The 24,868-nt window shown below is 34.7% G+C and overlaps 1 protein-coding gene across 27 annotated transcripts in view; it reads right to left on the reverse strand.

The window, feature by feature from the left end:
* LOC409780 (CUGBP Elav-like family member 2) overlaps positions 1-24,868 on the reverse strand; it is a 458,105-nt gene that overhangs the window by 256,322 nt on the left and 176,915 nt on the right. Inside the window, exon 1 of one of the 27 annotated variants that reach the window (XM_026439190.1) lies at positions 4,212-4,230. The exons of the other annotated variants lie outside the window; for them this stretch is intronic. The gene's annotated coding sequence lies outside the window, so the exon portion shown is untranslated. Of the gene's footprint in view, positions 1-4,211; positions 4,231-24,868 lie in introns of those variants that run through there. 27 annotated transcript variants of the gene reach the window in all.

Raw genomic sequence — 24,868 nt, forward strand, 5'->3', positions numbered from 1 at the left:
CAGGATAAAAAAAAAGAATAAAACACCATAAAAACACAGAATTAAAAATTCCAAATTTTATTATACAAATCGAGATTGATTTATTCATATATTTAATTGTGAAAAATAATTTTTAAAATAAACGATATAAATCTCCAGATGCAGAAGAATTCAAAGACTTCCACAAGACTTAATAAATTACAAAGATTGGAGGATATTTCTGTCCATAATTCAAAGAGAACAGGATAAAAAAAAGAATAAAACACCATAAAACACAGAATTAAAAATTCCAAATTTTATTATACAAATCGAGATTAATTTATCCATATATTCCTTTTTCTAATTGTGAATAAATAATTTTTAAATAAACGATATAAATCTCCAGATGCAGAAGAATTCAAAGACTTCCACAAGAGTTAATAAATTACAAAGATTGGAGGATATTTCCAAATTTCAACTCTTTTCCCGTTGATCATTGATTCGATGGATACACCGCAACGAATAAAAAGGGGGAGGAGGGGAAAAAACCCGCCAGACAAAAAGAAACGAAAACAAGAAAAAGAAAAGTGCACTCGTTAGACGCGCGCGTAGTTTCATCATCGAAGCCCTCGCGGTTGCGCATTTTTAAAAGGCAGGCACCGCGTTTATTATACGGCCTCTCTCGTTCATCGCCGATAATTACCCACGGAAGACCGATTCGAATCAAAGTGACCAAAGGCTGATACGGGCTGAATCCGAGCAACTGAATAAAAAACCTGGCTCACCCCAACGGAAAAAGACACGAAATTTTATTCTCGTATTCTCCGTTAAAGACGGGCGCGCCGATATGTGGCGATGGTGGAATCGAAACGGAATGGAAACCATTCCTTGTTATACAATATCACTCAATATTATTTATATTATTCCTAATTAATGATGATCGATGAATTTTTTTATTTCTCTCGAAGAAGAATATTAACTATCGGGAAAAAGGTTGAAGGAATGATTTATTCAATGAGATAATTATTTACAGAGATAGGCAACTTTTCGAGAAGAATGAATCCTGTGTCACAAATTTAACACCAAAATATTGAGAAATGTTCGAGGAACAAGGAAAGGGAAAGGAAAGGAAAGGAAAAGAAAGAAAAGAGAAATGGGCGAAAATTATTTTCAGAGAGAGAGAGAGAGACAAATTTTTTATTTTTCTCGAAGACAATGAAAGGATCGATGAATGATTTATTTAATTATTTACAGAGATAGGTAATTTTTCGAGGAGATTGAAGCCTCTGTCACAAATTTAAAATATTGAAAAAATGTTCAAGGAATAATGAAAGAGAAAGGAAAGGAAAGGAAAGGAAAGGAAAGGAAAGAAAGATGGGCGAAAATTATGAGCGAAATTATTTTCAGAGAGAGAAAGAGGAACGAATTTTTTTATATTTTTATTTTTTTTCGAAGACAATGAAAAGATCGACACGAACGATTTATTTAATTATTTACAGAGACAACTTTTGGGAGGAGATCGAAGCCTCCGTCACAAATTTAACACAAAATATCGAGAAACGTTCAAGGAAAGGGAAAGGAAATGAATGAAAATTATAAACAACAAAATGTATTTTTAAAGAGAGAGAGGAACGAATTTTTTCATTTTTCTCGAAGACGATGAAAAAATTTATTTAATTATTTACAAAGATAGGCAACTTTTCGAGGAAAATAAATCCTGTATCACAAATTTAACAAAATATCGAGAAACGTTCAAGGAACAAGGAAAGGGAAAGGAAATGAACAAAAACTATAAACAACAAAATGTATTTTTAAAGAGAAAGAGAGAGGAACGAATTTTTTCATTTTTCTCGACGACGATGAAAAGATTGATGAATGATTTATTTAATTATTTACAGAGATAGGCAACTTTTCGAGGAGAGTCAATCCTGCGTCACAAATTTAACACCAAAATATTGAGAAACACTTAAGGAACAAAGAAAGAGAAAGAGAATGAACGAATATTTTTATTTTTCTCGAAAACGACGAAAAAATTGAAAATCGATCCGATCACGCATTGATCATCGCAAATAGGATGACATTTTTGACAAACATCGCGATTTATTTAATCATTTACAAAGACAAGCTATTTTTCGAGAAGATAGAATTCTCGGTCACAAATTTAACACCAAATATCGAGAAACGCTCAGGGAAGGGCGAAGAGATGGGCGAAAACTATGAGCGAAATGTATTTTCAAAGAGAGAGAGAGAGAGAAGGAGGGGGAGAGAAAGAGGCGTCTCGCGATAAGCGGTTATCAGAGTGTAATTCAATTACTGGTTCCTTCACGGTGCCCCGAGCGGCATTGTTCAATTTTGTTCCTTCCCCCTTGCCGGATCGTTGTCGGGGCAAAGAGGGAACTGATTCGTTATCACCTCCCTCCCTTTCGCGACCCGGCCAGACGCACAATGGTGTTAAATAAGAGATAACCGAGCGAGCGGCGATATCATACCACTCCGACCGACGACAAGTTCGTTAATGCGAATCCATCCTCCTCCTCGTTAATTAACCAATTAAACGGCCAATTTTATATCCGTTTAATAGGTACCAGATTTTCTCCAGTGGAATCAGTTGCCTGCCAATCACTCGCGCGTTTATTTATTTATTTTATTCGATCTCTCTTTTCGAAGAGTAATTCGAAAAATGAAAGTCGTTTATTACATTTACTTGATCATTCAAGTGGTGAGTAGGATTGATTCGAGTAAATACGAAGTTGTTGTCGAACGTTCTTCGAATTTTCTACACTTGAATTAAATTAGGATCAATAGATTGGATAAAACAAATTTAAAATCTCGAATTCTATCTTCTTTTCGAACGTGAACAATTTCTTGAATTTTCTTCGCGAGTTTTAGAATTACGATTGGATTACGCAAACGCGTTGAAATAAACTTTGCAGAGGAAAGGATAGATCTCTACGAGTCGTTGGAAATTTCAGAATGAAAAAAAAATTGAAAATGGAAACTCACGCTCGAATCGATGGATGTAGAGGCATCCTTGTTGACGTAGATTAAGCTCCGCGGCTCGAAAGAGGAGAAAGAGAGAAGACAACGACGCGAGGAGGAGGCCAAGTTCGGTGGCGCGAAACTCTTTAACGACTCTTACACGCGGAGGAATACAAAGGAGGAGGGGCCGAGATTCTAAGGAATTTCTCCAAGAATATTTTTATTCCACGTGTCGCTTTTAATGGCGAGAAAGAAGAAAAGTATTTATTATTTTTATAGAATAACAGTATGCGAATTAATAAAAGTGAATAAATAAAAATTTCTCCTTTAATTTTTCTCTATTTTAGAGAACGATTGTTTGTAACCAATTTTTTTATCGTCTTCTAAATTCTATAAATCACAAGTCAATCCGCGACAAGTTCACAATATCGCCTTAAATATCCTTTCTTTTTTCTTTTCAAATTCAAAACTGCAAGAAGAAATCGAAACTGGATAGCATAGGTTGTTTGATAAATTCGAGGCAGGGAAGAAAAATCGTTAATCGCGAGAGAAGAGCAGGGCACTTTACGCGAGGCTCTAATTGGCTGGAGAGACACCGGTTGGAGAGGCAACCAATTAAAAAGAGCTGAGCACGGAGGAAAAAAAGCTGAGCGGGAGAGGCGGTTGTATAATCGATTCTCAAATCGGAGGCGCGGATCGAAAGGAAAGTTCGAGCCAAGGCTCGTTGTTTTATCGATTCGTTTCGTCGATTTTTTTTAAATTTCGAATTTCTTCTTATCAACCGACACGAGAAATATTTCCTTCTTTTTCTTTTCTTTTTTTTTTTTTATATAAAGCGAGAAACGATACACAAATTATTACTGAAAAAGGAGAAAAATTACCGGAATATTTATATCGAACGAAAATTTAAATTTAGGAAAGGGATTGGTAATAAATATTTCATTTAAGGAGAGAGATATTAATCGTGAAACAATTATAAATATTCAAGATTGCTCGGGGCTATTTCCATAAACACGCGTCTTCGCGACGCAAGTGTTAGACGATCGCGGTTCCAGATATAAACAACTTTTTCTTATCATTGCCATATTTCCGAGAAATGTCCTTTCGAAGCGGGTATAAAGGATCCACGAAATATTTTAAACGCGCATTTATAATGTATAATAATAAAAATTTTTCACATGGAATATCTTTCCATATGGATTTTCAATAATCGAACGTACTCTGTTAATTCGAAAAGAAAATTTAATCGTAAAAATATTACTTTCTGTGCTTACCAATTTGTCTCTTGTACATTGTTATTCTTATCGAGTTGAAGTGTCGGGCTGTTGAACAATTTATAGTCGAGTAGTAATTTCTGTTGCTGCATTTTGCTCTAACTGAACGCTGCAATTTATATATAAAATTATATTTATATTCGAAGGGGTGAAAAACATTGCGTGTTAAATTTCTTTAATTCATGCAAAATTTTTTCTCACAATATTCTTATCAATACAAATACAATATATATATGCGTTTCTATTACATTTTGTATCGATATTAAAATAAAAAAAAAAAAAAAAAAAGGAAATATTCAGAAGGAAAATTTTAAGAGAATCGAGAATCGATAAAGGTATAAATTTTTCCCAAAATAGAATAGAAAATTTATAGTTTCAACGTATACCTATCATTTTTATATTCCTAACAAATAATCCCATTCAACTGTAAATCGATAAAGAAGCGTGAGAAAGAAGATAATTATTCTACTCACCAAAAACTTATTACAACGATATAAACGTATACACATATATATATTGTTCTCGAAACTTATATATATATATATATGTGTACGTGTATTATATTTCACTTGCGGACGAGAAAGAGCACGAAAAAAAGCGTATACGCGAAACAAGCGTGTCGCGGGATATACTCGAACCGACGGCGATAAAACAGCGGACAGAAAGTTTTAGAGGCGCGTTCAAATGCTGTCAATGCGCGAGTCAATCCGATTCGAAACACGACCGTACGATTCAACGTGTACGCGAAGACTAAGGAAGAGGCGGCGAGTAACTGCGTTCTGACAAATAGCAACGTCCTTGGAAATGGATGTTACTATCGATACGAAGCGAAATCACAACAATTATAAATCTACGGAGTCGTCCTTCTTTCCTCGTGTGTGTATCGAGGATGCCGGATTGTGTATATAAGGCTCGTGTTCCGAGGCTCGAGGCCTACGGAATTCGAGCAAAAACGCTGACCCACGATCATTTCTCAGGGAAATAAAACGTAAGTAAAACGTGTGTTTCTTTTGTTTTCCTCTTTTTTTTCCCCCCCTCCTTTTTTTCTTCTCTCGTGGTTTTTGTCTTCAAACCGCACGACTGTTTTCAATATTTTAAAGGAAATTATGAATATTGATGAAGTTGAAAATATTTCTTTATTGTTATCAGGAATATATATATATATATATATATATATATATATAGGAAATTTATTTTTTTTTATTTCTTTTTTTTTGTTTGATTGGAATAATATTATGATTATAATTAAACAATCTTTTAAATTTATACAATTCGATACAAATTTTTATCGTTGGATAGAGAAGAGATTTTTAAAAACAGTTTAACAAAAGGTAAACGTATTGAAAAAAAATTGTGAAACAATTTTCTCAATAACGAAAACAAATAAATAACGTTATCGAAGGAACTTCGCTTCATAAATTTCAAATATTTTTTAATAATAAAATTACCAATCCTTTCCACTCTTGATTTTATTTCGTTCATTCTTTTTCTACGGCAGAAAAAAAAAGGAAAAAAAAAAAAAAAAAAAATACCATGAAAATTGCAACAACCATTTTAATGTAAAACCTTCCCTCTCAACCCTGTACAACGAATAAACCATCGACGAATAAAAAATTAAAAAAAAAGAGAGAGAGAGAGAGAGAGAGAGAAGAGAAGAGAAAAATAACAGACTAACGAAATTAAATTATTCACGACTATTTATTTCGTGTAACCAACGGTAACCAGACTGACTTTTTCATAAAATTACCGAGCATTTAAAAAAAAAAAAAAATAATAATCGAAATAAATATTCTCTCCATTGTACGGAGCAATGAAATATCTGCTCCGACGAGCAATTGTCGCGATGAATATCAACATGTGTACATACGTTTACGTATATATCATAAAAATGAGCGAGAGCAAATATAATATACATCCATCTAAACTCATTCACTGATCAAAAACCATAAATCTCGTCTATATCGCGCAATTGCGATAAATTTTCTTTACTCCTTTCCGTGATAACCGTGAAACGATTACTTATTATTATTATTATTATTAGTAACAATAGTATCTTTCATAAAACATATCCATCGCTATTTAATAAAAATAAAATCTTCAATCGTTTCCAATAACTTATACAACTATTTTCTTCTTCGAAAAAGATACAAAAAAGTGGTTATCCTGTTACCATTACACACCTTACGTCCCCTTTTAATCACATTGAGGGAGAGTACAAGTGGGTGAGAGAAGGACGCGCGAAATTCACTAGGATTAATTCCCTAGCGCGGTGGCGGGAATTTCAATAATAGCGGACGGGCACCGAGAGTGAATTTAACGCTTCATTTATTTTAGAAACAATTGTGCGCGCGTTATATTATCGTATAATATGATATAACGCTCGTCCTGTTGTCGTTGTTGTCCAGTTTTATAAAAAAGAACGTTTGAAATTGCCATAACGAACAGTTGTTAACGATCGCTTTATCCTCGCCTCTGCGAGCCTGTAATTACGTCGAAACGCGGCTGCTTTCTGCCAACCGCTGAAATTCTTCCTCGTTTTCCTTTTATTTATTTATTTATTTCTTTTTCTTCCCTCTTTTGGTACCTTTTTTCCGTCTTCTTTCTCTTCCTCTTCGATGGAGTACGCGTTCAAGAAGAAAGTCGGTGTGTAACTTGACCCTGAATTAGGTTTGCATGAAATTATAAATCGAAGCTACTTCATCATGAGACGAAATTAAAACTGGTTAAAGTTAATTCTTATCGAAAGAAAATTTGTTTAGGGGGAATTTGGAGTCTCTTTTATTTAAATTTTAATCATATCTCGCTAAAATTCGAGTAAATATTAATTTAATTATAGATTTATTTCTTCGAACGGAAAAGGAATAAAAAGAAATTGCTCGAGCAACTAAGTCTTCACAAATATCTCAATTTTACCGCAACGCATGTTCCTTCAATTATACCCACAAAAAAGAAAAAGAAAAATTTTGTCCACGCTTCTTTTTTCCCCCTCCAAAAAAAAACACGAATATTCATGGAATCGAACGAACGAAAAAGATAAATTTTCGCAAAGGGTGAGCAACGAGTGGGTAAAAAAAGGGGGTAGCAAGCGTTCGAGGCGAAGAAAAAATAAGAGGATTTCGCGCCTTAAACCGATATTCCATTCGAAGCTTTCGAGTTAAAAAGGCGGTCGGTCTTCGAACAACTTCGAGGACGCTTCGAGAAGAAGGAGGACACGCGAATCATCCGGATAGATTTTGAATTCAGAAGGAAACGATGGAAATCTCTCCAGGTTTGCTGAAGACTTGCGAAGAATCGGTTCGATCCCTCCCCCCTAATAAGACGTTATCTTTTTCAACTTTCTTTTTCTACTTTGTACACAGAATATAATATATTCGTGGGATATCTCTTTAACAATTTTTCTATTCGAAATACTGTTCCGTATAAATAAAAGGAATGACATAAAAAAAGAAGCTTTGACGTATCGCAATCGAACGACAATCGCGGTGAAAATCAACACGAGTTTCGTTCTACTTTTTTAACACGTATTATTCCATGGATGCGTTCCACTGTTTTTCCTCCCTTTCTTTTTTAGATGCGTTTCAAAAGAATCATTCGTTACATAACGGGGAAGCGCCCTCCCGCGCACCCGCCGAGAAACTACAATTTCCTTTTCTCCCCCGCTCACAAAGGTTTCACGGTAAGAGGAGCAAAAGTCGAGAATGAAATCATATTTTGTAACCGGAGGACGGAGAGGAAAGTTGAGCCCAGACGGCGAAGCGGAAAACGGCGGAGGCTTGATAACAGGCTAAAATTCGCGAAACTCGCATTTCCTCTAAAATATCCCCTTCCCTTATACATATATTCTTTTTCCTCTTCTTCGAAACAAACAAGCAAGAAATACAAAGCAACGAACGAAATAATTTCCAATTTAATTAATTAATTCGTCGATATCAATGGTTTGTCCAAAAATAGAAAAGAAGAAAATAGGAAAAGAAACGTTTAAGCAAACGAGAAAGAAGAGATAAACGAATTCTAACGAAACTTTCTCTCTCCCTTCCTCTCGCAGAAGAGAAGAGAAGGAAGAGAGAGGGAAAGGAGGAACTTATTACACAAAAGGAAGCACGCTGCCAAAAGGCGAAGATTAAATTGGTTTCGGAGCGCGACGAAAGTTTCATCCGCGGCGGCCTCGCCGTTTAACGAAAGGGATCCTTTATTACCATCGTCTAGGCCTCGCATCCCCCGTGACCCCCATTCCAGCGCCACACGCGCCTCCTCCTCCTCCTCTCTATTTATTCCGCGTGGAATTTATATTAGGTCGGGTGAATATGGCTGTAATTGCACGCGGCCGTTTCTTCGAATGGGGCACGCGTTAATCCCTTTCGCCGGCGTGCAATTACAGCGTGTAATCCCGCGCATACTTTCGATGCAAGAATCTTGGAAGGATGAAAGAGGTGGAATAACGTGTATGTTTTTTTCTTTCTTTTCGTTTTGAATGGATCAGTGGCTCGGTCGAGGTGTTGATTCAAAGATTCAAAGATTTGTTAAGCCTGGCTTCTTCTTTTATTTTCGACAACTCGAGTTGAATGGCGGATATCTGGTTTTCCAACGCGTTATATGCTTTCGAATAAACGAATCGGTGTTAGGCATTACTATCTTGAGAGGGGAATAAAGTGAAGAAAGGACCAAGATCCGAAGATTTTAAGATAACTTGACAATAAGATAGATTGACAATAATTCACGAATAAATAAATTAGAGAGATTCAAAGACTTGTTGAGACAACTCGAGTAGAATGGCAGAAATAAAATGAGCGAATTTTATCACTATATTTAGTTTTCTAATGCTATATTCTTTTGATGGAACATCTTGGAAGGGATGAAATAATATTTCTGTATTTTTTGAAATGAATAAACGAATCAATGCTACTCATTCACATCTTAGGAGGGGAATAAAGTGAAGAAAGGACCAAGATCCGAAGATTTTGTTAAGATAACTCGAGTAGCTTTCGATAGATTGACAATAATTCGATAGAATAAATGCTACCAATAAATGAATTAGTGTTATGCTCTCCTCTCGAGACGGAAAAAGTGAATAATGTTAAAAGAGCCAAGATCCAAAGACTTGTTGAGACGGGTATCTAGTTTTCCAATGCTATATACTTTCAATGGAATATCTTGGAAGAGATGAAATAATATTTCTATATTTTTTGAAATGAATAAACGAATCAATGCTACGCATTCCCATCTTAAGAGAGAAATAAAGTGAAGAAAGGACCAAGATCCAAAGATTTTGTTAAGATAATTCGATAGATTGACAATAATTCATGAATGGCTATAATAGAAAGTGAAGTAATCTGGTAATGTTTCTTTTTTTTTTTTTCGAAACGAATAAATAAATTAATGCTACGCACCCCATCTTAAGAATATATAACGAATAACTGTGTGAATAAAGATCCAAAAATTTTGTTAAGATAACTCGAGTAGATAGATTAACAATAATTCATGAATGGCTACAGTAGGAGGGGGTGAAGTGTTAGTGTTTCTTTTTTTTTTTTCAAAATGAATAAATGAATAAGTGCACCCCATTTTAAGAATATTTATATTATTAACGAATAACGTGAATAAAGGACCAAAAACTTATTATGATAATTTGAATAGCCAATAAATAGTAACAGTGTAATTATAATATATGTAATTTCGCATAATTTCAATGGAAGGGGTGAAATAACATGGTAATGTTTCTTTTCTTTTCGAAACGAATAAATGAATCAGTGCTACGCACCTCATCTTAAGAATATATATAACGAATAAAGTGAATAAAAATCCAAAAACTTTATTATGATAATTCGAGTAGCCTTCAATAAATAATAACAGTGTAATTATAGTATATAATTTCGCATAATTTCAATGGAAGAGATGAAGTAATCTGTTCTTTCTTTTTTTCGAAACGAATAAATGAATTAGTGCATTCCTTCCTCTCTCGAGAAAAAAAGTGAATAATGTTAAGAGCCAAGATGCAAAGACAACTCGAATAACTTTCGATAACCTGGAAATAATTTACGACCGCTTTCCAGCTCCTCGATTTAAACAGAGATATAAGTCACTTCAAGTCTTATGACCATCCTTCGAAAACACCCTCCAACGATTGATCCCTCTCCCCCTCCTCAGAGTGCATTCATTTTTACGAAAAGTAAGGAATTGAAGGAAAAGCTAAGAAATAGTCGGAATAATTCGGTTAAAATGGAAATAGAATACAGAATTGTACGATACAGTTGGAACAAAATACAGTTAAGATAGCTCCATTCGTTCACTCGTAATATAATATATACTGGAGCTAGGTCCAGGCACCGCAATATTCAAAATCGGTCAGTTTCGACGATGAGACTTGAAAGAAACGAGAATTTCGACGATTCCTCGAATCGAATCGAGTTCTATATCTCGTATATAATCCAAAAAATGGATCAATCTTCAATATAATATAAAATGGAATATAAAAAGATGATTACATTATTCGAAATTTTTCCTAAATTCTACGTTGATTCATTGAAATAAAAATAAAATTTTAAAAAGGTAAAAATTTCGAATAACCATCAAACTACTTCGAATCTAATATCATACAACAATCGACATCTCTTCCTCGAAAACTGAAAGAAAATCGAATAAAACCTTTAAAAATCCTTACAAAAAAAATTCATAGACTCGATCCAGAGAATCGATTATCCCACCGATCATCTCTGGAGACAGAGATGTTGCCGGTACGCGTAACGCGAGACGAGCAACGAATAACATTACCGTTGCCCATTATTGTTTGCCCATTACCGGACCGGTTCTGAGCAGATCTTTCCGGCGTGGGCGGGCGGGTAAAAGGCGAGCCGGTTCGAACGGGCGGGGAGCCGATATATCCCCGGCCTGCGTGGGCGGACGGCGAGATACAACGCCGCGTAATAATGAACGCAACGTATGGAACGCGGCGTTTCGCCTGCGCAAATACGAGTAACGCATTCGGTTGTATACCAATTAATTTGTCAGGTATGCAAACGCGCCACGGTATGAAACTGCTTGTCATCGGTGATCATCGATCAAATCGGTGGACAGAGAGAGAGAGAGGAACCACCCCCTCCCCCGATCGCATTATTCGCCGGCGGGGTGGTGGTTGATGGATACGAGGAGAGAACGTTTTGGAAATTCTGCGTATATACGAGCGATACGTGCGCCTGTACCTTTCGATCTGTGATTAAACAGCTGCGCTTCGCTACCACGAGGGGAGAGATAATTCCGCCTTGGAATTGACGGATCGCTGAGAGAGAGTGGAAGGAAGGATTTTAATATTACCTTCAATCGGAATCGAAGTGATTTTAATTGGTTGAAATTGGTGTAATTTTTTGAACGAGGAATATAATGGAAGTTGTATTGTAACATTCTTTATCAACTTGTTACCATTTTGGTTTGTTTCGAAAAAGTTTTTGCGAGCAACTTTTGGAAATTTTATAGAGAAATTAGCGATAAGAATGCAGTAAGCTGTTACTGCATCGTATCTGTGAAACTTTTCGGAACTTCATTAGGGAGAAGTATCTTTAAAGCCTCCACTGCAGCGAGTAAATTTTATTATAACCTTCCAAATACAGGGGAAGGGAGGAGGATATTGTTATGAATGCAAGTAACTAACTTGGAAAACTTTTGATATTTACATCGACGGAAAAATTATTCCAATCGAGTGAATGAATATTCCTTGAAAAATAAAAACGATTATCCGGAATTTTCATTTCGAAGATTTCTTGAAAAACTTTTCGAAACGATCCCCTAAAAAATTTAATTTAATCCAAGGGAGGTTCGAGTTTTAGCATTTCGCAAAATTTGCATTTCGAGTGCAATTATATATAGTTGATCCGAAGGACGAATTTATCGAAAAATTATCGACGAATTTATTTTGGAAAAAAAAAAAAGAAGATGAAGTGGATGAAACAGTGGCGAATAATTAACCGAATTAATTTCGATCAACTCGAGCTGGGATAAGCGTTATAAAATTTGCTCGATGACAAATTATTTTCACCCCCCGTTCCGGGGGCTGAAAATCGCGGCGGCCATTCCATTATCTTGCAATTATCCCTCATCAATCCGTTTCATCGACATTCATACGTATAACCGTGGCTCTCGCCATGTTTAATCACGCGTCATTTCGTGCATTAAGTAAATAGGATTACCGTCTAACGCCCGCTATATTCTATTTCAGGCTTACCACAATCTAGGAACATTGACGGACGGTCAACAATATCGCGTATCGAAGAGCGAAGACGGGAATCATTAACGTCACGCACATTTTCTTTCTTTTTTTCTTTCCTCGTTCGTTTGCTTTTATCGCTGCCAAATCGAGTTATCGAAACAATTGTTACCTGTTATTGTAATCTCTATGCGTGAGATATTCAGATGAAAAGAAAAAGTTGTCCGAAAATATTAATTCTTACGATACATTTCAATTATTCGATTACAAATTGCAATCCAATTATTAAAATGATTGCTCTGTTATTATAATTTTTGCGTGTAGATAAAAAAATTATAATTATTTATAAATAATTGCTTCGTTATTATAAAGATAAAAAAAAATTGTTCAAAAATATTAATTCTTATGATACATTTCAATTATTCGATTACAAATTGCAATCCAATTATTAAAATGATTGCTCTGTTATTATAATCTCTATGTAGTTTAGAAAAAAGTTGTCCAAAAATATTCATTCTTACGATACATTTCAATTTGTAGTCTAGATAAAAAAGATTATAATTATAATTGAATTATTAAAATAATTGCTCCGTTATTATAATCTCTAGTTTAGATAAAAAAAAAAGAAGTTGTCCAAAAATATTAATTCTAATTTATACATTTTAATTATTACAAATTACGATCAAATTGCTCTGTTATTATTATAATTTATAATATTTTTTATAATATTTTATAATATTTTTGCTTATAATCTAGATAAAAAAAGATTATAATTATAATTGAATTATTAAAATAATAGCTCCGTTATTATAATCTAGATAAAAAAAAAAAAAAAAAAGGTTGTGGAAAAATATTAATTCTTACGATACATTTCAATTATTCGATTACAAATTACAATTATCAAAATAATTGCTCTGTTATTATTATAATTTTTGGTTGTTCTTTGTTTTTGTCTAGATAAAAAAGATTATAATTATAATTGAATTATTAAAATAATTGCTCCGTTAGTATAATGTGTAATCTCTAGTCTAGATAAAAAAAAAAGTTGTTCAAAAGTATTAATTCTTATGATATATTTCACTTATTCGTTTACAAATTACAATGGAATTATTAAAATGATTGCTTGTAGTCTAGATAAAAAAAGATTATAATTATAATTGAATTATTAAAATAATAGCTCCGTTATTATAATTTAAATAAAAAAAAAAAAAGATTGTTCAAAAGTATTAATTCTTGCGATACATTTCAATTATTTGATCACAAATTACAATCCAATTATTAAAATAATTGTTATTATAATTTCTGTAGTTTAGATAAAAAAAAAAAGTTGTCCAAAAATATTAATTCTTACGATACATTTCAATTATTACAAATTACAATCGAATTGTTCTGTTATTATTATAATTTTTGTTTGTAATCTAGATAAAAAAAGATTATAATTATAATTGAATTATTAAAACAATATCTCCGTTATTATAATCTAAATAAAAAAAAAGGTTGTCCAAAAGTATTAATTCTTGCGATACATTTCATCAAAATAATCTTCGAAAAATTATCTGAGAGGTAGGGGACGATTTTAGATTTTCTCATAGAGCTTGGATAAAATTTAACGTGATATTTTCTTCGAATATTTCCGCTTCCACCTTTTTATCGTTATTACACAGAGAGGGAATCGTTATAAAGAATAACATTGGAGAATCTTTTTCATTCTCTCTCTCAACGCGGCCCCACTTCAAATTTAATACCCCCCTACAATATTTACCCTTATCTACCGAACTCTTCTCTTCTCTTCTCTTCTCTTCTCCTTTCATTCTCCCCCTCCTCCCCATTCCTCGTACTTCCTCCCCGCTAAACATTTTCGTATCCACTTGGCATTTAACTCGGAACGAACGAAGGAGAGGAATAAAACGAGGGGAAAGGGGATCTTATTTGTAAAAGCTTAACGATAGATCGCCGTGTTCCGTGAACAGGGCAAAAGGTAATTTACATTCGATTCAGGGAATCGTGGATGTCTATTGGCTAAAGGGCCAGCTCCGCGAGGAATACTATCGCCCTTTACACCGGATACCCGACACCTGCATAATTCTGCTTTCGTTCTTATTACCTACCTTCCCCCCTTTTTTCCATCGAACTCTTCCCTCCCCTCTTGGAGAATAGAATCTTTCTTACCATCCTCGTCTTCTCTAATTTCCATTCTGCTTCATCCACTTTCCTTCTTTAACTATCCCTTCTCTCCTTTCATTTTTCCTTTCTCTCTCTTTTCCAAAAAAAAAAAAAAAAGGAAAAGGAATATAATTTGTTCGCGATATAAAATCAAACATTATAACGTTAACGATATAAATTCGAGACATTTAAATATTAAAAAAAAGTAAAAAATCCTCTCCCGATAATTGGATAAAAAGAAGAATAAGGAATTTCTTTTCTCCACGATTAATATCTCCTTAATTCTTTTTTCTTTCGCTATTATACTTGACACTCGAAGAGCAAAGAGCATAACCCCCATTTATCTCTCGCTATCTTCCGCCTTTTTCTTTTCTTCTCTTTTTTTACATCCTCGTTATCCCTTTCCTCGCCATTCTTCGCCCTACCATTTCCTCCTCCAACGGATCTTCCCGTCCCGAACGTCCGTCGAGATTCAGACTCTCAGACGACGTTCTGGGGGGGGAGGGCCAAGAGGCCCAGGGATTCAGAGGCGTTGTTGCGATTCGTGTTGGGAGGCGAGACGTGGGGTATATAGAAGGGAGGAGAGAGAAAGGGTTGCATGCAATTAAACTTTCAATCCCTTCTTGTCTTAATTTACTTGAGAGAAGACTCTGCTCGGTATCGGCCCATTCTCCTCGAGCAGGAAGAGGTGGAGGAGGAGGTGGAGGACACACCTCTATTCAAATGTTTTCGTTCCCCCTCTCCTTCTATTTTACCTTCTGGTGAAAATTCTCCTCCAGTCGAATTTTATTCAACGCTCTCTCTTATCCAGGTGTGTGCGTGCACGTATCCTCGTTTCGAGCTCCCTTTATTCGCGGAGGATAAATTATTAAACACGGAGATTGGGGTACACGCGCAAGAAGAAGGATTTTAAATTATTCGTGTCTTTGTATCGTTCTAATTTGGGAATTTGAAATATTATTTTTGAAGGTAAGGGGGAAAGTTTTAAGTGGAGTTTTAAGTGGATAAATTAATTGAAAAGAATCGATTAAAGAAGATCACTCTTTCAAAATTTCATTCAAATTCTCGTTTCAAGAGAAATAAAATTCTAAAGGGATGAAAATATTTAATAATTGATCGATACTTTTGGTGAAGCGGTGTATACGATAAAATTTAATAAACAATAGGTATTAAAAATTTAACGTGAGTCAATATTGAGGAACAATTTCCACTGTTCATAAAGTCATCATCAAATTGATCATCATTCAAAATCACTTTTCCAAGAATCAACTCTTTTCTAACAACCTTTTGCTGGTAAAAATTTAACGTGGCTTCATTAAGAAATAAAGTTCATTCAATTGATCGATTTTTCTTTTCTTTCTTCATTTTCTTTTGCATCATTCGAACTATTTCATCATCAAATTGATCGATTCTTCTTTTTTTTCATTTTCTTTTGCATCATTCGAATTGTTTCGTGATCTTTGAATATTAAAAGAAAATTCATCAACATTGAGAATCATTGTTACAAAGTCATCGAATTGATTAATTCTTTTTTTTCTTCATTTTCTTTTGCATCATTCAAACCGTTGATCTTCGAATATTAAAAGAGGATCACTGGACTCATCAACATTGAAAAACACTGTTCACAAAGTCATCATCAAATTGATCATCATTTGATCTTCAACTGTGATCTTCGAATATTAAAAATATTAAAAAAGAATCACAAAGTCGTCATCAAATTGATTAATTTTTTTTTTTCCTTCATTTTCTTTGTTACAAAGTCATCAAATTGATTAATTCTTTTTTTTCTTTATTTTCTTTTGCATCATTCGAACTGTTTCGTGATCTTCGAATATTAAAAAAGGATCACTGGACTCATCAACATTGAGAAACACTGTTACAAAGTCGTCATCGAATTAATCTCGATTCTTCTTTTTCTTCATTTTCTTTTTTCTTTTGCATTACTCGAATAGTTTTGAAGATCTTCGAATATTAATAAAAATTAAAAAAAGTAAAAAAGAGAAAGAAAAGAGAGAGGATTACCTCGCAAGAGGCCTCCCTCTTCTTTCTACGAGGGCAAAAGAATGGTTGCGCACATCTAATTAAAAGAGCCGTTATTATACCGGTGAAGACAGGTAATGGAAGCACAACTGGCCGTGCGCTTCCTGTTCCTCCCCCATTGCGGCGTAAATCGTGCGCCCCTCCCCTTTCGCCTCCGATCCAACCCCTTGACGACCTGCACACGCGACCCACTTTCTTAATTGTTCCTCCCCTATTAAAATACACTCTAATTAATATCCATTGTGCCCCCCATATTTATTGCTTTGGGACCCGTTACGCATTGAACAGCGTTGCTTGGCCCACCGTTTTCCTTTGTGACCTGGAAATGGGGATGTAATTAAAAAAAAGGAAGATTTATTCGCGTACAGCCCCGTACGTTTTTCAATTTATATCAAGTTTAAAGGAACTCGAGGATTTTTTTTTTTTAATTATTTTTTGTTTCACTTTCCATTGATCGTCGATCAATTTCTTATCAATCGATATTTTTAAACGTTTGAAATATTTCGATATATCTGAGAGAATGAGAGAATATCAAGGAGGATGAATATCGAAATTAGAAAAATTCTTAATAATAATAATTTTTAAATATTCTTACTCGATTGATCCGTGGCAATTTTCGAGTAATGAAATACACCGGGGACACGTTATTAACGACTTATAGTATCGTAGATCGTTTGTTTGTCTTTTGTCAATGCGATATCGTTACAGAGCAAACAGTGAATAATAACCGATTTAAATATATCGCGAAAATAATACACTTGTACCCGAGTACCATTACTGCAATGAACACAATCCATCAAATATTTATGAATCTCTTCGTTGCATATGTACACTCGTTATGCAAATAACAATATATATGCATATACGCGAGGAATGAAAATGTGAAAATTGATTTTCGCTAAATGCCTCGTTTCCTTTCTTCTCTCTCTTTTTTTTTCTTCGTCTCTTTTTTTTCCGTCGAACAACGATCCAACATGCAATTTCGTTACGAAAATCAAATCTTGGCCATCTTTATCAAGATTATCCGTAAATACCTGAATACCTGAATCGAAGTTTAGAAGAAGTGGAAGAACTTCTTTCGTTGCTAAATCGGGGCAAAGAAATTCGAAACGATCTCGAGGAGGGAATTTGACCAAAATTCTAATCATCTTACATAATAATTGTTGTTTAGAAGAGCTATAATCCGAATATAATATCGTAAAAATCGTAAAAAGATTGTTTTCATTCACAAAGTTATAGAATGGAACACATAAAATTATATTTAATATTAACAATTTTTTCAGGAATTTATTTCATTATTCTACGAATAATTGAATATTTAAATTCATTTTTCTGTTTTAATGACAGAATTTATGGTTCAATCTTTTTTATAGCAATAGGATTCTATATGTACTAATTTCTTAACAATTTCATTATATCGTATATTAAATATCCATTTTTCAAATGTACACAACATAAATTTTGAGTTATTTGATGCTGACATTTTGTTGATGTAATTTGAGTATTTTTATATACATTTATTTATCTATTAATCTAAAAAATAAATTAAATTTAATATATATAATAAGATTTATTCTCATATACTTCATTTTAATTATTTTAATTTCATTTATTCTATTAACATTAAATAAATTTATTTCAATAACTAAAAAAAAAGATTTCCATTTCAACCCAATCACCAAATCAAATTTATCAAATTTTTTTCATTTACCTTTTTTTTTTAACAATAATATTTTTAATTTTTGATGTTGAAATTATTCTATTCTTCAAAAGCAATTATTTCATATAGGATGATTTCAATTTTTCTTATTTTGTTAATTGCTACTTTAATTTTAGAATGAACAAAGAGAGAGAGAGATCATAATTATTTAAGATCATAATTATTTAAACTGAACTAAATAATAATAATCACAATTATTAAAATAATATAAGGATTTTATAAATCAATTTTATTTAAGTCGAAATTAAATGCAAATAATTACTTCTTATATTATTAAATAAAGTAAAAATCCTATTCAAAGTTATAGAATGGAACACACAACATACAATCATCTCAACAGCTTACACACACATTACATTAAATATCAGAATTTCCTAATGCATCGAGGTTCAGAAAGCAAGAAATTCCAAAATGACCGAATCGAAAGTGAACGTATGTGCATCGCCGAAGAAAGTCCGAAAGGCGGGATACATCGCCGTAAGAAGGAAGTCCCTGGGATCGCAGATTAGACGATTCCGACTGGAACGACTGGAAATCGGTTTGCGGATTCGTTGAGCTTCCGCTCGGTTCTCCGCGGCATGTGGCAGGCGGCGGTGGTCTGAAACCTATGCAAACCCGTTCGAAACTATGTAAACCAATGCTAATCCGCCGATAAAACCCTCACCGACGGGCGAACCCTCCCCCTCCCCCTCCGTTTCCGTCGTTGCGACGCCCTCCCCCTCCGCAACCGATACACACACACACACACACATACACGCGCGTGTCACGGGATGCACCGCAATGCAGCGCCAGCTCTGCCCCCGATCTGACGTATTTTCCGGTAATCCTCGGACCCCGACGGTAACTCTATTAGATTCCTGCGAAAGGTTTATCCCCTCCTCCCTTATCGGATCACTGCTTCGGCTAATACATTAGCGCCATCGCGCGACACGTGCCATCGTTAATTGCTGTCATCCTTTCGTGTTATGGAAATATATATATATATATATATATTTTTTGGTTCGTAGACGATTGGATCGATGCTGTATTAATTTAATTTATTCGTTTCTTGTTAAATAACGTATTATAAATAACTTATAACGTATTCTTATTTCATAGATATTGATTTTGTAGGTTAGATTCGACGAAAGTCGAGCAACATCGAATGTTAAGGAAATATGTATATATTTTTTTGGTTCGTGATGATAGACGATTGGATCGATGATGTATTAATTTAATTTATATATCAATCTATCGTATTCTTGTTTCATAAATATTGATTTTACAGGTTGGATTCAAGGAACATCGAATGTTAAGGAAATATATATATATTTTTTTGATTCGTAAATAATTGGATCGATAATGTATTAATTTATATATCAATCTATCGTATTCTTGTTTCATAGATATTGATTTTGCAGGTTGGATTCGATGAAAGTCAAGGAACATCGAATGTTAAGGAAATGTATATATATTTTTTTGATTCGTAAATAATTGGATCGATAACGTATTAATTTATATATTAATTTATCGTATTCTTGTTTCATAGATATTGATTTTGAAGGTTGGATTCGAGGAACATCGAATGTTAAAGAAATATGTATATATTTTTTTCGTTCGTAAATAATTGGATCGATAATGTATTAATTTATATATCGATCTATCGTATTCTTCTTTCATAGTTATTGATTTTGCAGATTGGATTCGAGGAACATCGAATATTATGGAAATATATATATATTTTTTTTGGTTCGTTTGAATCGATGGTGTATTAATTTATCGTATTCTTGTTTCATAGATATTGATTTTACAGATTGGATTTGAGGAACATCGAATGTTATGGAAATGTATATATATTTTTTTGATTCGTAAATAATTGGATCGATAATGTATTAATTTATATATTAATCTATCGTATTCTTGTTTCATAGATATTGATTTTGCAGGTTGGATTCGAGGAACATCGAATGTTATGGAAATGTATATATATTTTTTTGGTTCGTTTGGATCGATGGTGTATTAATTTATCGTATTCTTGTTTCATAGATATTGATTTTACTTTGGATTCGACAAAAGTCAAGAAATATACGTCAATGATATTTCTTACACACGAAATTTTGGAGAATTTTCTGCCGAGACTCTAGAGGAGGATCGATAAGAGGAGGGGTTTTTGGCGAGAGAGGAAAGGTTGGCCACTTAGCCGGCCGGTCATTGCGTAAGAAGTTGGGGAAGGTTCTCAAGGTTTAAACGTTTCCTTCGTTAATGTTTCAAATGGAACAGTTTTCATAACTTTTCCGCGCACGCCGTTCTTCCCGCGTTCTCATTGCGGGGATAAAGTCACCGAAAATATTTGTCCGTTTTAACCCCCTCCCCCTCGCCTCTAAATCTTAATGGCCGCAACGTTACGTAACAGCGCCGCCGAAAAACTTTCGGCCGTTTAATTAAAAGAGATTGCGACATCGAGATTCACGGGTTGTTTAATAAAACTTTGATTGCGCTAGATATTAAGAAGTTTATTTTTGGCCGACACACCAACTCCTCGGATTTACCCGTTGCGATTATCCAGGGATCTCCCCCTCTTACTCCCTCCTCGCTAATAATTCGAGAGTTTCTCCTGCGAGAAGTGAAATTTTAATCCAGTTGCGGGATGGGATTGGGAATCGTGGAAATCGATCGTGGCCGATTCGCGCGTGCAATTTCATTCCACTCGTTCGCTTCGAAACTGCTTTGCAATGGTATCCTGGTAAGCGTAATACACACGAAACCTTACGTTTATATCTTTAATATATATCGTCCAAGATTTCACAAGTGAGACTCACGTTTTTATTGGGTTGGCAACTAAGAAAATCAAAGACAATTTTTTCATGGAACTGAATAATTTATTCTGTAATGTGTTGCTCATTTTGATCAATGATCTTTTGCCATCTTTCAGGCAGCATCATAATCCCACGTTCATAAAACTTGTGGTTTTTATTAGCAGAAAACTGAATCAGGTACGATTTCATATCATCATCGTTATTGAAATTTTTACCATTCAAGGAGTTTTGTAAAGATCGAAACGAAAAGTAATCGGATGGTGCAAGGTCAGGACTATATGGTGGATGTGACAAAACATCCCAACCAAGCTCCAATAATTTTTGCCGAGTGACCAAAGATGCGCGTGGCCTTGCATCGTCATGATGGAATACAACACCTTTTCGATTTGTCAATTCGGGCCGCTTTTCTTCAACTGCGTTGTTTAATTTCGTTAGTTGTTCAATGTAGACAACAGAATTGATCGTTCGGTTGGGTGGTAAGAGTTCAAAATAGACAATTCCTTTGTAATCCCACCAAACTGATAACAAAACCTTCTTTCGACGAATACCAGCTTTTGATGTTGTTCGAGCTGATTCACGTAGCCTGCTCCACCATCTTTTCCGCTTGATATTGTTGAAAACAACCCATTTTTCATCGCCAGTTATCGGTCGTTTTAAAAATGGATCATTTTCATTACGTTTCTTTAGCAAATCGCAGCTGTTAACGCGTTGCGTTAAATGCTTTTCTTTCAGTTCGCGAGGAACCCATGTATCGAGTTTTTGAACATAGCCAAGTTGTTTTAAGCGGTTTTCAATGCACGTATGCGATACATGAAGCTTCTCTGCAATCTCTCGAGTTGTACTGTGACGATCCGAATCGATTATTGCTTCGATTAGATCGTCATCAACTTCAACTGAAATCCGCAATTACTTAGTTGCCAACCCAATATTATCGCGAAAGAAAAAAATTTTCGACCAATGTTAGGAAAAAAGATATCGAATATACGAATTTCCAAGATACACGCTTTATTTTCTAAAAGCAAATCCGACTGAATTATAAACGACGAGACAAGCGATTAACCACGGTATCCGGTATCCAAGGAGAGGCGAGCCGACAACGGGAGGGGAGGAGGTGGAAAGGGGGGAGAAAAAATCGATAATACGATACGTAAATTCTTGGGCGTCGAGGCGATCGCATATACCAGACCGTTCGCCACGTATCAATTCCTTTACAGTTTCAAAGGCGCCTCTTCTTTTTTTTTTTTTCCTTTCTTTCTCTTCTCTTCGTTTTTTCTTTCCTTCCTCCTTTTTTTCTTCTCCTTCCCCCCTCTCCTCTATTTTTATGACGCGTTCAAAGCAGTCGTCGAGAGGATACGAGAACGGTACAAAGCTCTTTCTCTCATTCCACGGCCAGCCATTGGAATTTAATAAAACTCTCTCTTTCTCTCTCTTTCTTTCGTTTTACGTACGCAAGCGCGAGAGAAAACGTTCGTTCCTGGAAGCGCGTTAAAGCGCGAGATCGCGATCGAAGGAGGAGGACGTTCGATCGAAAAACTTTTCACGCTGCGATTCCCTATAGAATTATTTGTGTCTCGTGATTCGTGTAATTTTATTGTAATTCTTGAAGGAGACGGCATCTTTTAATAAGAATCTCAACGAAGATCAACGTGTACATCGAAATTTGTATAATTTGTGCAGTTAAGGAAATATTGGAGAAATTCGCACTTTCGAAGTACGAGATATGATGAAGAAATATTGTGCGTCGGAGAAGGAGTTACGTAAATTTTACGTTCGCAAACTATTTTGCATTGGAAGAGTGTCCCCATTGTGAGGTTAACCGGCATTTAACCACTTGGCTTGAAAGCGAAAGATTCTCGGAATAGGAAATCCAACGAACGTAAAATCGCCTCGTTCGACGAGTTAAAGACGTGCCGGTTTAATGGATGGTTAAAACATGTTTCTGGTTTATGCCACGAGGATACGTGAACGTCGTTACGTTCGTCGTTATCCTTCCAAGGATTATAGCCTTTAAAAGTTACTATCGCGGTGGATGCATCGTGGTGTGCGTGCAAACAGTTACACGAACGATATCGTAAAACAACTTCCTCTGCTAAGTTTTAAAAATGGATATGATAATAAAGATGGATCGTTACATAATATCAATTTTTTATATAAAGATACCACCACTATTACTAAATCATGTACGAGATACACTCGGATATTTATGACGTAATGTAACGGATAATAAATTTGAATTCGTGTAAATTATTCTATTCAAAAGTATACTTTCATTTCAAAAGTGTCGATTATTCAAGATCCTTTCATTCTCAATCCGCAACAATCCTTACAACTTAATATATACATAGTTATAGAAACTTATAATAAAATAATAAAAAATAATTTATACAATTTTGTAATTTCCAATATAAAGATAAAATTAAATTAAATTATATTATTCCATTCATCTGTACTTTAACCTATACTTCAAATAAATTCATGGAAGCTATCTTTTCAAAATATTATTCTCACCTAAGAAATCTGCAATATATAATATACATCATACTTAACTTATACTTTGTATTTTTATAATTGCACTTTTTATATACAATTTTTGTACTTTGTATAATTACGAGATTTTTGATGAAAAATTCGTCAATTCAAACGTTAAAAAAGAGAAAGAAAAACAGATGACCTTTCATCGATATTAAATCTAAAAAAAAAGAAACGACATCCTTTTAATTCGTGCAATTTTTAAACCTCACGTACATATGTATACACACGCATCGCTCGACAGAGTAACCTACGATTTCACAAATATTAATCTCTAATGGCCGACACTGTTTCAATTCCCGGTGTTTCGAGCACCGCGAGCGTAGACGATACCTATTCCTAGCGAGGCAGTTGGTAGCACTGCCGGTGAAATCCATTTTTCAACGTGGAACGGATATAACACCGAGGCTGAGAGAGAGAGAGAGAGGGAGAGGAAAAGCGAAGGCCGGGTGAAATGGGCGCGCGGCACGGAACAATGGGCGTCAAGTAAAAATTCAAAATTAATGCGCCTCTTCTTTTTTTCAATTGGTCGTGCGTTTCGCGCCGCCAACTGGCCGTGAATCACACTTTCCAGAGCGGAAAACTACGCTCCGCGTAACGATTACAACGGCTCGTTCAAAATTTTCGACTCGTTCGCGCTTTTCAATGGGAAGAGGGGAGGGGGGCGCCCTTTTTCTTTCGAACCGAGTCCGCGACGAGGCCATTTTTCGTGAATCGTTTCGTGAATGGAAACGTGATTCTCCCGTTCTCCCTTTGTCCGCCGAAAAAATTTACTTACGTGTGTGGAAATTGGATCTCGACTGCGGGAAAAGGTGATCTTGACTGTTTCTTTTTTTTTTCTCTCCTTTTTTGTTTAAAAAAGAGAGAGAGTTTCTACTAATTTTCGATAATTCTTGAAATTTAACTTCACTCGGATTGAAATAACGAGAACCGTTCTCGAATCGTCAGATGAATGAAAATGATCTTTGTTCTTCGAATTTTCATTTGCTTAAGCGTGTGTGGAATGAATTGGATCTTGAATTTTTCGAAAAGGAGGGAATAATATTTGTTGGAAAATTGTAAATATCGAAATTTATCATTTAGATTTTCGACTTTCGAATATTTGACCAGATCTATTCCGATATAATCGACGAAACGTGATTCCTCTTCATTTTTTCTTTCGTAAATTTTCATTTACTTACGTGTTCGTGCGTGTGTATGTGAATCGAAATGAAGC

Source organism: Apis mellifera, linkage group LG1 (genome assembly GCF_003254395.2).
Source record: "Apis mellifera strain DH4 linkage group LG1, Amel_HAv3.1, whole genome shotgun sequence".
Taxonomy (NCBI): domain Eukaryota; kingdom Metazoa; phylum Arthropoda; class Insecta; order Hymenoptera; family Apidae; genus Apis; species Apis mellifera.